The sequence below is a fragment of the Equus przewalskii genome, chromosome 15 (assembly GCF_037783145.1).
Source record: "Equus przewalskii isolate Varuska chromosome 15, EquPr2, whole genome shotgun sequence".
NCBI classification, from domain to species: Eukaryota; Metazoa; Chordata; class Mammalia; order Perissodactyla; family Equidae; genus Equus; species Equus przewalskii.
The window spans coordinates 29570357-29588838 of record NC_091845.1 but is presented as its reverse complement, the minus strand read 5'-3'; the positions used below and the strand labels follow the sequence as shown (position 1 = coordinate 29588838).

General features: G+C 39.6%; 1 protein-coding gene across 5 annotated transcripts in view; it reads right to left on the bottom strand.

Moving 5' to 3' along the window:
- Positions 1–18482, bottom strand: part of FHIT (fragile histidine triad diadenosine triphosphatase) — a 1361197-nt gene that overhangs the window by 914452 nt on the left and 428263 nt on the right. The gene's annotated exons all lie outside the window — the stretch shown is intronic.

Below are 18482 nucleotides of genomic sequence, written 5' to 3'. Positions count from 1 at the left end.
CTATGCCTTAATTGTTTGTACAAATAATATGGTTTATGCCGAACACCTGCTTTCCTTCTGGGAGTCTGGAATTTGGAGACGTGCTAGGCAGATCAGCCCCCAGCAGAAACCTTATGCAGAGTCTCTAGCGAGTTTCCTTGGCAAACAATGCTTGACATTGCAGCTCCTTGCTGGAGGAATTAAGCACATCCTGTGTGACTCCACTGGAAGAGGACTCTTGGAAGGTCGTGCCTGATTTCCACCATACTTCACCCTATGCCCTTTTCCCTATGCTGATTTTACTTTGTATCATTTCACTATAACATAATCACAAGTATAACAACTTCTGAGTCCTATGAATTCTTCCAAAGAATTAGCAAAGCAGGGGGTAGTACTGGGGACCATGAACACAGTCATTCATTCAACAAATATTTGACTGTGTGCCTCTATTTCTAGACACAGGGTTTATAGCAGGGAATTAAACTAAGTCTCAGTCGTCACAGAACTTACGTGATAGCGACAAGGGAAGCATTTACTCTAGCACACTTCAAGCTCCTTCCAGAGGTAACAAGCCATGTGGCATCTCTTCTTTGTCTGTTTTTATAACGGCTTTTTCTCAGATATAATTCAGACACCATACAATTAATCCATCTAAAGTGTACAATTCAATGGTTGTAAGTATATTCATAGAGTTGTGCAACCATCACTACTATCAATTTTAGAACATTTCATCACCTTAGAAAGAAACCCCACACCTGCTAGCAGTCACTATTCATTTCCTCCCAACCCCCTAATTCTAGGCAACCACTTAGCTATTTTCTGTCTCTATGGATTTGCCTATTCTGGACATTTCACATAAATGGAATCAAACAATATGTGGTCTTTTGTGACTGGCTTCTTTTACTTAGCATAATGTTTTCAAGATTCATCTATCGTGTAGGATGTTATCACTACTTCATTTCTTTTTATTGCTGAATAATATCCCATTGTATGGATATACCACATTTTATTTATCCATTCATCAGTAGATGGACATTTGGGTTGCTTCCATTTTTTGGCTGTTATGAATAATGGTGCTGCGAACATTTGTGTACAAGTTTCTACATACACATATGCTTTCATTTCCCATGGATAGTACATACCCAAGAGTAGAATTGCTGGGCCATATTTATGTTAAACTTTTTAAGAAATTTCCAACTGTTTTCAAAAGCAGCTGCACCATTTTACTTCCCCCCAGCTGTGTATAAGAGTTCCAGTTTCTGCACATTCTCACTAACCCTTGTTATTATCTGTCCTTTTAATTACAACCATCCTAGTACATGTGAGGTGGTATCTCATTGTGGTTTTGATTTGCATCTCCCTGATGGCTGATAATGCTAAGAATCTTTTCATGGACTTACTGTCCATTTTTCTATCTTCTTTGAATAAATGTCTATTCAGATCCTTTGTTCCTTTTGAATTGGGCTATTTGTCTTTTTATTATTGATATGTAAGAGTTCTTTATATATTTTGGATACAAGTCCCTTGTCAGATATATCAGATTTGCAAAAAATTTCTTCCATTCCGTGAGTTGTTTTTTTATTCTCTTGACAGGGCCATTCAAAGCATTAAAGTTTCAAATTTTTGTAATGTCTAATTTATCTATCCTTTTTTATGTTGCGCACTTTTTGACATCATATCTAAGAAACCACTGCCTAACACAAGGTCATGAAGATTTATATCTATATTTTTGTCTAAGAGTTTTATAGTTTTAGCTCTTCTATTTAGGTCTTTGATCTGTTTTGAATTAATTTTTGTATATGGTGTGAGGTAGTGGTCCAACTTCATTCTTTTGTATGTGGATATCCAGTTGTCCTGTGGCATCTTTTGAATTACCTCCAGAGATATTTTCCTGTAATTTTTGGCTACACAAGTCAAAAAAGTACCTGTACACAGAATCTAGGTATATGACCAACAGCCTGAGAGCCTTTCTTTAAGCTTTTGCATGTAGTCTTTTGTTCTACTTTAGAAATACGCTTAATATTCTGCTATTTCAGGAAGCAGCACAACTATTACTAGCTGATTAGTACTGTTATTATCAACTGACATACTACTACTAATAATAGTAACTATTATTAATAATAATTAATAGCTGTTTAGTACATAGCATGTGCCAGGTACTATGCTTGCATTTAACATGCATTAACTTATAAGCACTTCACATGATTTAACTTATATGATCTTCTCCGCCAACATAGCGAGATAGACAGAACTCTATCTTGCCAATGATGATACTGAGGGCAAGGCACACCAATGTAAAGTAATATTCCTTAGCTCACAGAGCTCCCAGGAAAAAGGATAACAAACTGAGGGAAGGAGTAGCACTGGGAAGTGGAGGCCAAGGAATGTCTGATAACAGTTTCTAAGAAATGGTAGGTAAGCATATATGCAAAATATCCAAAAATAAGCCAAAATCTAGCACCAGTCAATGACATTCCTAGTTCTGGTTGGGGAGCTGAAAACAAAGGGCTGGCTCCTTTTCTAAGCCAACAAAGGGTTACAAATCTTATCACTCAAGGTTGATCTGATGGCTGAATAGGTTTTGTCAACACTCCAAATATTGCATTAGTGACTAGGTGATTGATGAAGTGAGTCAATTAGAACTGGATTAAAACTCCAGATATGAAGTCAATTACTTCCAATATGAGAATTAGGAATTCAATAATCAATAATATAATAGATAGTGTCAATTTTCAAAACTACCCTTTCCGCTTGTCTATAGGGAAAGATGCAAGTAAACGTAGCTTTGAAAAAACTGAATCTCTAGAGCAACTTCATCTTGGGAGCATTTTCCCAGATGTCTGAAACTTCTCCTTTCACTAACTCACTTTGTTCCCAGACCCAGAGGTCTAGTAGGGTGATTCTGGTCATTTTTCAGTGCAGAATTTGTGGACAAAGAAGTAAGTTGGCTTTTCCAAGTTCAAATAGCTTTACAGCAGAAAATCCAGATTTCCTCATTTCAAGTCTAATTCCCTTTCCCTATACCAGCTGAGTCCTTAATAATAAATACAGTGATAATAGCTGACATGTATTGAGTCTTACATTATACAGTGCTCCATCTAAGCACCTGAAAGATGGAAACTAGTTTATTTAATCCAAAATGTAGAAGGTAAGTACTACTATTATTGCCATTTTGTATAGGAGGAAAAGGAGATGCTAGAAGGATACTTGACCTATATAAGAAGTGGAGTGAGGCCTTGAACCTTGTCCTCTTAATAGTGTCTCTATATTGTTTCAGAATGGAAACAACTAGACATACAGGGTTAAGCATGGCCAGACCAACTCCAAGTTGAGTCTTTTTTCACACCACGCAAACTGTCTTCAGCATACTTATAATAACTTTATATGCCAAATAACATTTTGAAGTTTATTTCCTCCCAACACAGAAACATCACTGCACCTCCCCTGGGATTTACAGCATTGTCTATTGCAGAACTGGTCTGAGCCTAGCAAGTATTGCTTTATCATTCTTAAATAAAAACCATTATAGAGAATGCAGAAAACAATTTCCCTTTCGATTTCACCACTTCCACTCATACTGAGAAAGGTGGATCCTTAAAGCGCTGAAGGAAAGCTCACAATATAATAAAAACTCAACATCAGAAATGTTCCAAGTCCCTCTACTCTCTCCCTATATTTAGGAAGCTACAATTTAATATAGGTCTCAGCCCCTAGAGAATCCAGTGTATTGAAGCTTTAATACATTTTTATATATTTTAACTGAGATAAACAAGAAAGAGATAGAGAAGCCAGAGCAGCTATGTCAAAGACATAATTACGATAAGACTAATCCAGCTAACAGCAATAGAGGCAAATAGTGACTCTACTGTGATGCTGTTGTATAGTTTGTATGGTCGGAAAACCGTATCAATATAAAACATGGATAAGGAAGGAGGCCCATTATAGAAAAGCAAAGGTAACTTACTTATGGGACTTCAGAAAATAAAGCTCATCCAGGAGATCAAAGAACATTCATCCTATTACTAAAGTATTATCCAAATTTATTTTATAAATTGAAACCTGGATTAAATCATTTGATTCATGAAACAGTAATAAAAAGGAGCACACTATATCCATAATCAAATAGACAGGGAAATCTCAATTTTGTTTTCCATAACAGAGCTTAAGCTTTGTGGCAAACCTTTAAAATTCTGTAGAAAACTTAAAAATTATCCCACCAGCTCTAAATTCATGGCTGTGTTATCAACTGTGTCATATTTCTCAGTCTTGACCACAAAAAAGCCTGGAGATACATATATATTGCTGAAATACACTATTTCTCATACTTGACTTTATCTTCTACTCCAGTAACCCCTGTCAAAAAAGGAAGATTACTCTGGTCACTTCATTTTTGGCAAATCCATATTAACTCTTTTCTTCAAATGCTCATTAACATTTCCATTAACAATACTGACCCTCAATACCCACCTTTTCAGACGAGTCAAAACTAAATTCTTCAGTTTGCCATTTAAGCCTTTCTCTCAAGGTTTTGCAGATAAAATATCATAAAACAGTGGTTTCTATTCCAGCTAGAAGGGAACTCTCTTCCATTCTCCATATTCTTTTTGCTAAACTCTACCTGCTTTTTGCTAATCCCAGGAGGAATGCAACTCAAATGCCTACTGCGCTGGGATGTAATGTAAACAAATGAGTAAAGCAATCTAGTTATAAGAACAATAGACACCAGTACACTTGATTGCATATTAAACACACTATCTCCTTGCCCTTTCTGTGTGTGTAACAGAGACTTCTCAAAATTTATTTTTCATTTTCCCAACTTTGTTGGAGACATAGGTACAAAGAAATGGTCTCAATAGTGCAAGCATGATACTAGATAGCAATTGACCTTTGACCTCAGTGTTAGGAGACTTAAGAGAGAGGAAGAGTCTGAGGCAAACTATTTGTCTACTGTGGCAATTGTTATTCACCTCCAGCCATTGTTGCCTACTAGGAATTTAGGTTCAATGTTGTGAGATCTTCCAGTTTTTCTAGGAAAGTAAGAAAACCTGCATTTTACTTAAATTTCCATATTTTCTAATTTTTGCATGAAACCTTCCATTTTTCCAATATATTCTATTTCTATATTTTAGGATAGTAGACATCTGTTTTGTTTACTTGTTCATTTTGGGCCAGCGAGCTGACAGATTGAGACCTCTGAGCTATGCCAACCTTCAGCCAATAGCTTTTAGTCTTTTTCACCATTCACCCGCACCCCAGCCACCAATCTCTGTCCATCACTTCCTCTAAGACTTTGCTCAAGAAAATATTTCCTCCATACAATCTTCCCCGGATCACTCTAGCCTTCATTCCTCAATATCAAACTGCTTTATTCCTTCAGTCTTTCTGTGTACACTTGGTGCTTCATTTGTGAGCCTTCCATTCCCTGCTCTAATAAAACCTAGACGAGAGATCTCTAAAGCTGAAGACCATGTCTCCTAGCACCTTCACACCCCTAAGGACTTAGCAGAGTGTTATACACCCTGCAGGCACTAGACGTACGCTTGGGGTGAATAAATGATCTATTTGCCTGATCTTGCTGAGCTAGCAGTTTTTGTTCTACATTTGGTGCACTGCTGGATCAAAATAGTAAGTCTAAGTCAAGTCTCCATAGTTAAGGCAATCTTGAAGATTCAAACACTGAGCTGTACAGGCAAAGCAAAACAGCTTATCTGGGCAATGGAAGCAGCAGCCATCTGTAGCCCTGAATCATCAGGGCAACTGTTCCAGTCCTGCAAACGTTCAGTGTTGGAGCTTAGTTTCAAGATGTGAGCAAGGAGGAAAACAGATGATACAAGTGCCATCTCTTTCATATCCTGGGCCACTGACAGACATCATTAATTGATCACAGTGCTCTTTTCTGCTGAGTCTGGATGTGACTTTAGAATCCTTTTTAACAGCAGCTAGATGGATTTTGTCTAAGAAACAGAGTTGGTATGTGAGTGGAAAACGGGATCATATGGATAAGATACACATCAATTTTACGGGTCACAAGAGAAAAAACATAATATGTAACTTCTGCTGCTTCTCAACTTCTCTCTGTTTGAGAAGCTGGATGACTTAGGATGAGGAAAGGCAGGTATCTAAAGCTGAAGAGTTAGGTAAGAGCTAAAGAAGAAAAAATATTTACACTTTATTGACTATGTCAGATTTACCTTACCCATTAAATTTTAACCTGTATAAAAAATTCACTATGTGATGAGGCTGATTTTGTTGTGCCTTGTAAAACATACTAAAATACATAAAGGGTGAATGATTTCACAGGGATTGCTAATTTAAATAAATAAGTAATAGCTATATTGATATTTTTATTCAAGGGGCTGTTTCACTTCCCAAACATTGAACCAAAGCTGTTTGGAAAAACTCAGACACAAAATGACCAGCATCAAGAATTACGATGAAAAGCCAATTACCTTTAACTACAAGCAAACTTATTAGCATTTATTAAAACAGATTATCCCTCAATACCAGAGAAATAAATGTGGATTGGTTGATTAACCCTTCACTTGTAAGAGACCAAAAATTGCTTTCCACAGAAAACAAGAAACCAGTAAATGGTAAATCGAGGCCCAAAGTAAAGATTGAGTAGCACAGTAGGACATCTGAGTTTTGTTCGCCCCAACACGCCTTCCCCATTATGCTGGTGTCAGCATTCTGACTTTCCTCTGGGGAACATCCTTTTCCCAACTCTCAGACCAGATGGCATGGATGGAGCTAACTTCATGCCCCACCACCATAGCAGGCAAGCAATCAATCAGTGTATTTCATTTGATGAATGATTTAGGTAATCAATCATTGATTCAAATCAGTCCAATGCTACTCAATCCTAAAATTTAGACTGGAACTATTGAGAAAGAGGAGTTTAAAAAAAAATCGTGCTGGCATGCTGAGCTGGTAAGATACAAACTTTGAGCTGCTGGTGGCCATCTAACTACCACAAAAAGAGGCCTATGCATGACACCAGTCTGATGGAAGTAAAACTAAGAGATGAAGAAACAGATTTCTGATGCCATCTTTGAACTGCTAGATCCAGCCATTCCTGAAGGCAAAGCTCTTAACTTTCAGATAGGTAAGCCAAAATCCCCTTACTTTCATTAAGGCACAGTTAGAGCTGAGTTTCTGTCACTTGCAAATAAAAGAGTTATAAATGCAAATAGTGTATAGTTTATTTCATTATTAGGTGCTCAACCTCTAAGCTTTTGCATCACTGAGTCAGAAAACTTAAATTCCAGTACTGATGGGCTATTACCTCATGCAGTGACCGTGGTAAGTTTTCATTTCCTCTCAGTGCCTTTGTTTTCTCATTTATAAAATAGGGCTTAAAAAATGGTAGCCCACAGAGAAGATATACAAATGGCCAATAAGCACGTAAAAAGATGTTCAACATCATTAATCAAAAGGGAAATGCAAATCAAATCTACAATGAGATACCACTTCATACCCCCTAGGATGGCTATAATCTAAATGATAGACAATCACAAGTGTTTCCTAGGATGTGGAAAAATTTGAAATCTCATACACTGCTGCCAGCAATGTAAAATGGTGCTTTCGAAAACAATGTGGCAGTTCCTCAAAAAGTTAAACATAGTTACCATATGACCCAGGAATTCTACTCCTAGGTATGTGCCCCAGAGGGAAAAAGTATATAAATGCGAACAAAAATTTGAATACAAAAGCTCATAGCATCATTATAGTCAAAAAATGTAAACAACATAAACATGCATCTACTGACGAATAAACAAAATGAAATCTATTCGTACAATGGGCTACTACTCAGCAGTAAAAAGAAATGCAGTACTGATACATGCCACAACACAGATGAACCTTGAAAACATTATGCTAAGTAAAAGAAGCCAGTCACCAAAGACCACAGATTGTCTGATTCCATTTCTATGAAATATCCACAATAGGCAAATCCATAGAGACAGAAAGTAGATTAGTGGTTCCCAGGACCTAGAAGGAGGGGAGGATGAGTAGACTGCTTATCAGTACAGGGTTTCTTTGTGGGGCGTTGAAAATGTTCTGGAATTAGAAAGTGGTGATGATGATAGTTGCACAACTTGGTGAAAATACTAAAACTACTGAATTGCATACTTTAAAAGGGTTAATATTATGGTATAGGAATTATATCTCAATAAAAAAATTTTAGTGGAAAAAATGGTAGCCTATTTTGATTGTCATCTGGCCATTATAAGAAATCCATGATAATAATTATAAAAATGACCATTCTTGGGAAAAACTAAGAAAAAAATCCATACAAATGTAAAGTTCTATTGTTTTTAAAGTTTCAGCAAATGTTAAGAGAATGAAAAAACAAAATTACCAAATAGATTTCTCAAGTCACTTGGCTTCCCCTGCATCAAGAAATGGTCACTAAATATATAGCAGGCACACATAAAAGCTATTTGGAGACCTCTTGAGGTTAACAGCATGCAACATATTGCCACCACCCCAGCCTGGCCAGGAATATTATTTATGCCACCGTTTCACAGCTGTATCAGTCTCCCATTAAACATTCAGAGCCTCCTTGTTAATAAACTACATATGGGCTGGATGCATTGTCTGCATAAACTGCATTGTCCAAAAAATTGCCCCATTATTACAGAAAATGCAGAATGTAATTAGTATTCCTCTTTGCATAAGCCCCAGCTTCCAAAACTGGTGCCATATTATAAAGCCTTAATTAATAAACAAGAGTTGGGCCATGACCAGTTACACTTATCTGAATTTTATATTGTGAAGAAAGGCCACTGTTCAAAATCCGTTTACAAATATCTAAATTCTGCCTAGGCTACATGAGAACAATCTAAAGGGAAAGCCTGAGAATTCTGCGTTCCTAATAGCATTGTGTTGGTACACCAACAATAGCAAACGATTAACTGCTGGGGCATAAACCATCCTGAGAAATGCTCAGAGTGGGATGATGATAACATTGTATTTTAGCTGTATTATATGCAGCAATTCTTCTATTTGTTCATATGCATTTCCCATTTAATGATGGAGGAGTCAGGGTGGCTTTTCATATCACTGTGAAGCCCTAAATGTGACCAAAAAAAAAAAAAAGTCAGCTGGAAACAAAAACCCCAGAAAAGATAAATGCGAGGTGGTGCTGGGTGGGAGCAGGGGTACATCATGATGGAGTGTAAGTACACAGTTCCTTTCTGCATTTCCAGCTGCTTGTTATTGATTTTCCCCTAACCTAACCCCAAAGGAAAGCCATTTATGTAAGCCGTAAGCATTGAACCAATATTTGGGACCATAATATTGAGTAGACCAGTTTATGAGCCTCGGCTAAAGAAGTATTTGCATTAAACTGCACTCACCTGATTAAAATCCATCAACTCTACCATCTCGAGAATTGTATGTCACCTGTTACGCTCGGCTGCACGTTCTCTGCACACTGAGACAGACCATAATCAGAGGGCAGCAAGGAGTGAGAGCAGGGAAGGGAAGGGAGCGGGGGAGCATGTGATGTGTGTTGAAAAGCAGATTGCATTAAAGACCACCAGTGCTCAAATCTGAAAAGAGTCCTAAACCTACTGCAAATACAGCGCTGTGTGAACATGATAATTCTTTCAACAAAGTCCATAATATGGCTTCTAGGGGAGCTGTGAAAACAGGGTGGCTGAGATAGTGTTACAGTTCAGCGAAGAGGGACTGGCCCAGCAGTGGAGTGTGGCGTACACAGGGAGTCCCAGAAATGGTCCCTGCTGCTGCAATTTCAGCAAGAGCTCACAGAGCTCAAGCCTGGAGGCCTTCAGCAGCCTGAACAAGCCGTCTTAGGTGACTGCCCTTCCCATCAGCTCCAAGCACCAGGCACGGCCTCAGAGTCCTATCGGTCTTGGCAGGACCTGCTCACCGTGACCACAAAGATGGCATTTGAATCAGTAATATAGGCTCTAAGAGGCCACCTTCACGCATGTGAAGAACTCTCCCTGAGACATCGGTTCAAGTCCTAGATCTATACCATCCAGTTGTGCGATCCCAGACAAACAGGCTTGCTCTCCTGTCAATCAGAGGGTGGAGCCAGATAATAAACATATGTGAGATGAATGTATGAGTGAATGAATGAGCGAAAAAAACCCATAAAGCAGTTTCTTAACCATTGACATTTAGGGCCAGATAATTCTTTGCTGTGAGGGCTGTCCCTTGCATTGTAGGATGCATAGGGGAGGAAAATTTTCCCTCTATCCTTCTATGTTCTATGGCTGGCCTAAGAATTAAATTGACATAGACAGATTAACAGGAAAAAATATTTTAATTACATGTATACCTATGGGAGCCCCACAAAGATATGAGATTCAACAGGCCAGATGATTGAGGCTTATAAACCCTCTGAAGCTAAAGAAAGGGATAGAGGTTTGAGGCCTCAAAGTGGGGCACTTCATGAGAAGGGGGGAGGAGAACATGTTTGGTAAACAAAGCTTGCCCTGCCATGCAAATAATTCTCTCAGGGGAAAAACTGATCTCTAATAATAGCCCTCTTCCTGGTACAGGCCCCCTTTCTAATGTAAATTTCCCTTACAAAAGAGTAACTTCTACTCTGTTTTCAGAGCTTCTCCTGTGTCTGAAGTTTCTTAAAATAATCAGATCAAAATAATCCCCTTATGCCAAAGAGACATATTTTGGTATGGTATATTCTACGACCCTTCAGGTGTTTCCAGCCTCCCTGGCATCTATCAGCCAGATGGGAGTAGCACACCCCCTCTCAGTTACGACAATCAAATAAGTCTCCAGACATTGCCAAATGCCTCCTGGGGGCAAAATCACTTCTGGTCAAGAATCACCTCTAACGTATCTTCCAGAATTTAGGTCCCAGGAGATAAACCAATGCATCATACAACCATATAGTACTCCCTAATTATTATGAAAACTTATGCTGATACCTTCAACATCACTGGAAGCTCATTTCAACAAAAAATTTTATTGAGCATCTATTACGTGCCAAGTAGAAAGATGAATGGGAAGAGATTGTCCCTGCCCCTAAGGAGTTCACAGGCTAAATGAAAGCTGGCATTGTCACAGTCCTATGTCAAAGAGAAGGGAGATATTCAGATAACCATCATTCTAATTAATAGAATATCCTCCTGTGTCACCAGACAGTTGAACTGTAAAGGCAGGCAAGAAGTCAGGGCATACCTCTTTGCTGTTAAATGATTAGTGTATATATCAGAGTTGCTGTCAATTGATAAGGTAAATTTTTGGTCATTTTGACTCATTCTAGTTGTTTGTCACAGCTTCTATTGGTAGATGGGGAGCCTCAGACCGAAAGGACTGTCCTGTGAGGTGGTTTGGCCTGAGCATAAGCTACAACAGAGAGCTCTGGAACGAGACTACCACTTATTTGCTGTGTGACCCTTGGCAAGTCATCAACCGCTCCAATCCTCAAGTCCTTTTCTATGAAAAGGAGATCGTCACTGTAAAGTGGTTAGCACAATGCCTGCCACAAAGCAAAAACTTGGAAAACAATAGCTGTTACCATTGTTATTGATATTGTTGCCCCTATTTTATTGGTTTTTCTGATTGTGCTAAAATATACAGAACATAGAATTTACCATTTTAACCATTTTTAAGCATACAGTTCAGGGGCATTAAGTACATTCACAATGATACACAATCATCACCACCATCCATCTCCAGAACTTTTCTTCATCTTCCCAGGGAAGACTTTAAACCAGTTTTAAACCAGTTCTCATCCAGCAAAACACCTTCTGAGGAAATGAAGACTAGGCTTTTGTATGACGAAGACTCTCTCCTTGACTAAACTTTAGTCAGGCTCCTCTAATCTCTCTAGGCCTCAACCTTGTGAGGCCTTCAGGGCCCAGTTGTAGCAAGAATCTTGCTAAGTCAGTTCAGGAAGAGAAAAAAAAAACCCACTCTCAATATCTAATCACCTATAATACATGATCAAATTTCCCATCCCCTACCCTTGGTATCTGATCACCCTGGCCTGTCCTCAGCAATAATCCTATTAGGTCAGTTTAGTAAAAATTACCCTATCCCCTTAAAAATTTCCCATCCACTGATCCCCACTCTGCTGCTTAACTATAAATCGCCATTTGTCCATGTTTCATTCAGACTTGAACTCAGTTCTATACTGAATTTTCTCTTCCCTCATTGCAATAGTTCCAGAATAAAACCTGTTTTTACCTCTTTAACTACTGTCAGGCTCTAGTTTTCTTCAACATGTAAATGAAACTAAAGGCAATTCCCTCAGTACCCTGGAAACTGAATAGAATCAGCTTAAAATGGCCATTTGGGGTGATGTTGATGAGTTTAGTATCCATCAGCTACCTCCTAGGAGTAACATGTAAGTGATTCATAGCATTGAGGCAATGAAGAGAGAATTTAAAACATTAGCACAATGGCTCCTGACTGTGGGCTCGCCCATCACATTTACCATCATAAGAGCACTCATCGTACTCCTCACTTCTGTTAAGACTGGAGCATCTAATCAATATTATTCCAGAAGGAACTCTTTGGATGTATTTATTTAGCAACCTGGAATTGGATGGAGAAAGACTAGTCATTGGATCTAAACTACCAAAGGCATTTACTTTTCCACAGAAAGTGAACAAACCTTCTTGATCAAGAATCCACATGCTTTTGCAGGAGGATTTTAGCAGAAAAAATTTCTGGTTTATAGACAACTCCTCAAAACAGCTAAAGAGTTCCTAATTCCCCCTCAAATCTCTGCTTCAGCACCTACTGTGCCGTGCCAAGTTATTTTCTATCCTCTGTCATTTCTGATCCTATCACAATTGAGTTTAAGGCATTTGTAGACAGGAACCCTATCTGAGCTGTCAGCACCTTGCCTGATCATCTTCTAGCAAGTGGTCAGGCAGAAACATGCAGCTCAGGATGCCCTGAAGAAGACTGCATAGGAAACTGCCCAATGAGATGAGCATTCCGTGCTCCACCACTGAAGTCAATTCTGCTATATCACCAGTGGGACCTTCCAAGACATTCTCCCCTTGGACTCAGCCGATAACATGCAGTCAGCCTTCCATATCCGTGGATGCAAAACTCACGGATTCACTGTACTATGACATGTTATTGGGCAACTGTGGATTTTGGTATCGGTGGGGTTCCTAGGACCAATCCCCCTTGGATGCTGTGGGAAGACTGTATATGGTACATCTGTCACCATCTGTCCAGGCATATTGCCCTTGTATCATTCCCCAGGCACTTCAGTCTGGTGGCAGCTCTGTGACTTCTGTCTGTGGATCACTTTGCCTCCATGTCTTCTCCATTTCTCCTTCTTATCCACTCATTAGGACCTAGCAAAATGTAACCTCCTCTGAGAAGACTTTCCTGTAGCCCCCGAGGCAGAAGTGGAGATGTCTAGTTGAAACAAAGAAACAAAAAAACCATTAAAATCTGCAAACTGAATCTCTACTTTGATTTATTTCAAAAGATATGGTGTGATGTATGGCGAAGGGCAGCAGAATTTGCCACTCCAAAATATGCCTCTCTTTGGCATAAGGATTATTTTGAGCTGGTTATTTTTTAAGAAACAGCAGACACAAGAAAATCTCTGAAAACTGAGTAGAAGTTACCTTTTGTAAGAGACATTTACATTTACTTTATAAGGGAAATCTCCATTTGTTAAGGTGTCCCTCTCTGCACCAGGAAGAGGGTGACTAAATCTCTAGAAACTCTAATCAATAAGAAGGCAATGAATTAAATCTGCATAACAGCCTTATCCTTGTTTACTGTGTTTTGCCTGCTAACCTCCCATCACTGGGCTCCTCACTTCCACAACATCTTCTTTTGTATTTACCTGGAGATGGTATTTGAGGTGGAGGCTTGGGCCATTTCGTAAAGTTACTCAGTTTCCCTGGGTAGCTCCCACATATATAGGAGGTATACATGTTATTAAATTTCTGGGTTTTTTTTTTTTTTTCTCTTAATCTGTCTTTTATTATAGAGTGGTCTCAGCTAAAAATCCAGAAGAGTAGAGAGAAAATTATTTTTCCTCCCCTATCATACTAATATTTTCCAAGTCTTAACCATTCATCACAGTGGATCGAGGGAACTTTCGAAAAATATAGATTTCCAGGCTCCCCCCAGGTTGAGATGTTAGGCCACAAGCTTGCAGCTCAAGAAGCTGTATTGTTTCAACGCTTCCAAAGATATTCTGAAGTACAAACAGTACTGGAAACAATAGCCCAGTGTTGCTACTGTGTGCTTTCAGACAAGTCACTCTGCTTCTCTGAGCCTGTTTTCTCCTCTATAAAATTGAGGAAAAGAATGCACATCTCATAAGGTTTCGGGAAAGACTAAAAGAAGGGATGAGTGCAAAATCCTTAAATAACGCCTTAGTAAGCAGAGCTATGATGAAGATCACTATGGACTTCCTTAAAAAGCTGCTCTCCGCTTCTCAAAGGCAATAGTCCAGTTTGTAAAACCTTCCTCTATTAAAGAACAATCTACCAAAGAGTAAGATGGTTTCAAACCAGGACGATATGCTGAAAAAAATCAAGGGTAGGATACCTCTTACACTGAGAAGCAGCCCATGTTGGAAGCAGGGCATAAGGATGTAATCTGGTTTTTCTGAAGGCCTATATTCTTCACTCCCATTGCCCTTTTCTCCTGATTAAAAGGATCCCCCAGTAGCTGAAACCACTAACATACGTAAGTCCATCAAATGGTAGCAATTAGAGAGAGCTATCCCACTTTGTAAAATTAGCCCCGGTTTTGCGTCTCTCATAGACTACTGCTTTAATGCTTCAGTACCTGTAATAAAATATTTGCAGCACAAGAAAAACATGTTTGATGACAAGCAGGCCATAATAGAGGGTCTTGCTTTTAGGAGTCATGGGTTTAATTGTATCTCAAGCCGATGATGAGTCACCACTCTTGCTTTCAGTTAAGGAAGCCAAACAATGACTCTGTGAACCTCAGCTCAGAGTGCCCGAGTCCTAGAAAAATGCCCAAATATAGACTGTTTCGTATCACTTAAGTATATCACACAGTAGGATACCATGACCGGCACAACTTATCAAAGTTCCCTGCAGAGTAATTCCCCATAAAGAGATGGCGGTAGGAAAGCAGGAACAGTTCCACAGCTCTGGCTAGAGGAGAGAATAAATGCTGTGCAGAAGTAAAAGAAGAATGCCCACCCATCATGTCCACCCTTTCAAATGTCTGTCCTGGAGAGAGATACATACACCAGGGAGTGTACATGGGAGACAAACAATACGCCAGGCTTGTTGATTCCCCTTTAGAAGGGCTAATTCTTGCAGGATTCACCTTGGCTCCCTGTGGCCAGTGAGGCCAGTGACAGCAGAGCAGAGTTTGAGGCACTGTAGCATTAGGATTAAAAATAAAGTCAGCCCTCTGCATCCGCAGGTTCCGCATCTGCGGATTCAATCAATCGCAGATCAAAAGGCCTATGATGGTTGCGTCTATACTGAACATGTACAGACGTTTTTTCTTGTCATTATTCCCTAAACAATACAGTATAACAACTATTTACATAGCATTTACAGTGTATTAGGAATTATAAGTAATCTAGAGATGATTTACAGTATACAGGAAGATATGCATCCTCCTGGTTATGTGCAAACACTACAATAGGGACTTAAGCATCCATGGGTTTTGGGATTCGTGGGGGTCCTGGAACCAATCCCCCATGGATACTGAGGGATAACTGTACTAGCTTGGGAGGCAGTACAGCCAGAATCAGCATCCACTCATTAGCTGAACAACTGGCTTAGGTCATCATTTTTAGGCTTTGAGCTTCTGTGTCTAGTTGCAAGATGGGAATAATAAAAATAAGCAGCTTCTAAGGTCATGGTGCAGATTAAATTTTATAGAAAGCACTTAATATGTGCTTAATAAAAAATGGTACTGTAATTGTTGTATTTTATTATTGTTATTAACATCAAGGGAATATCACCAAGAATGAGTCTCCTATGGATATCAATCAAGAGATAGTAAGCTTCTACTAGGTGGCAAGTACTTTGCTAAGTCCTGGGGATACAGATGCAAGCAGGATGGACACAATCTGCACCTTTATGAAGCTGATGGGCTAACCTAGAGGTACCAGAAGCATGTGTTTTATTTGGCCTGGACATTGTTTGTAAACAAAATAAAACATGTAGCAAACATTTTAAAATTGGGTGACTTCACACAAAAGTCCAGATTTCTGGCTTCTTTTTGAAAACATCAGAAAATCTGGAAGGAAGTGAGATCTCTCTCCACAGGCCAACCTCCTCCTCCCAAGCCCTTACAAGTCCTAAAACACAGCGCCAGCCTTCCACCGGAGACTGGCCCACTGGCTTCTCTAATTAAGATGAAATTCCCCCTGGCTATACATGATGAGGGACCTGGGGGAATTACAAGAGACAAGGAAGCTGAGGACGCAGATCTAGGGGACCAGAACTGAAGCGAGGAGGGAGAAAGGAGACTTGGCACTCACTCTCTTTCACAGGGTTTATTTGTCTCTCAGCTCAGCTCGCCTTGTTTGGCTGGACCCAGAAAACCCTAGAGGGGAATTCTGATTCCAACTTGCTCTTTGCACAGCTAATTATTTGGGGCTCCCAGAAGGTTGGAGAGAACAAGGACTTCCCTAGCAAGTTACAGTTGGACTCGCTTAGTCCCTTTTCTACACCCGAGGGGTCAGAACCCAAGGAAGGGGAGCTATTTGTTTTGGTCTTAAACCAAATCTGCCCTGAGACACAGACAGATGTTCGGACCTGAAAGCAGGAAAGCTACTATTTCAATGCCTAGCATTATTCTCCTTGCTTGCCTTCCCTGGCAGCCTACAGACCCAAAACACACATTTTCCTTGTTTAAACTGCTTACTTCTCTCCCTTGCAAATAGAAGGTAATGTTCAGAAAAAACCATATGTGCCCAAGAATTGCACCCGTCCTCTGAAGTGAGATATTTCATGTTTCCTAGGCAGATACAATAAGGAGACGTCGGGAAGCTAATTGGGATGGATCAGGGAAAGAACCAAAACTCATTCGTACACAACTTGCTAATAAGTATCCACAATTTCCTTCTAATAGGGAATGTATGGTAAGTCCCTTAAAAACAGGGAAACAGGAGAGAAAAATATATACTCCATAGTTGCGAACCCTAACAGAGTGGAACAACCTTCCAGTAGCCCTTATGAAAGAGACTCTTCGTCCATCCAGTTAAAACTATCATCAGTAGTGTCCCTCATTTTAAACAGAACAAAATGGGTGTAGCTGCTGTTACAGGCTGCTTCTAGCCTTCCTTCATCTGAGTACATTTTCACTCTTGGCTGTTCCAACAGAGATTCATCTGGATTTCTTGTCAATTACATAAATCCCTTGAAGACAAGTAAGGCCCATTTTCTAATTACACTTATACTCAAATTCATTTATTCATCCATTCATGTAACACATAGTTATTGGACATCTTCTAAGAGCCAGGCACTGTGCTAGGTCCTGGAGATGCCAAGGTGAGTCGAAACAAAGATAGGCTCTGCCCTCAAGGAATCCAAGCGGAGGCAGATATTAATGAAAAGAGCTCACCAGTATAAAACTGACTCTCAGGGGCCAGCCCCGTGACATAGTGGTTAAGTTTGGCGCACTCTGCTTTGGCAGCCCAGGTTTACAGGTTCAGATCCTGGGCATGGACCTATACCACTCATTAGCCATGCTGTGGCAGCAACCCACATATAAAGTGGTGGAAGACTGGAACAGATGTTAGCTCAGGGCTTATCGTCCTCAGCAAAAATAAAAACATCCAAAAAACAAAAAAACGATCCTCTAAAAAGCATCTAAGGAGAGATATTTGGTACCAGGAGGATCTATAACAAAGAAGTAGTCTAGTTAGGGGGTGTAGAGGCAAATAAATTATCTCAGAACAAGTAACACTTGAGCTGACATTTCTAGGCTGTGGGTACCAGATGTGCAAAGGCCTGTAGTTAGACTGAGTAGAGCGAATATAGGGACTAAATAAAGGCCAGTGTGACTGGAGTGGAGAATCCAAGGGACAGAGTGATAAAGAAGAGTGTTAGTGGGGACTGCAAAAACTAATAAAGGGAAACTTCATTTAAAATGGAGTCAGGAGGCCAGAAGGGGGAGCTCTCACGCAGTACCATTCAAGGTCAGTTACAGGAATGATTGTCAATTACAGACCCCAGCAGAAGAAAAGTTCTTAACAGCAAGAATCCTCAATTACAGACCCCAAGAAGAAATGTACATTGCATCCCAAATAGAAATCGACTACCCCAGCAACTCAGCAAATTAAAAACCATCACCACCCTGAACTCTTGCTCTTCTCGGATGGACTTTCATTCAAAACAACCCCTCCCAAGTTCCTCCTTTTTCCCTATAAAATAACGTTCCTCTCTTTTGATTGTTGGACTTGCCTATGGCTTTTGCTATAGCTTAATTGCCCCAAGTTGCAATGCTTTGCTGTTCCCAAATAAACTCATTTGCTAGTAAAATAACTGACTGTTTTATTTTTTTAGGTTAACAGGACC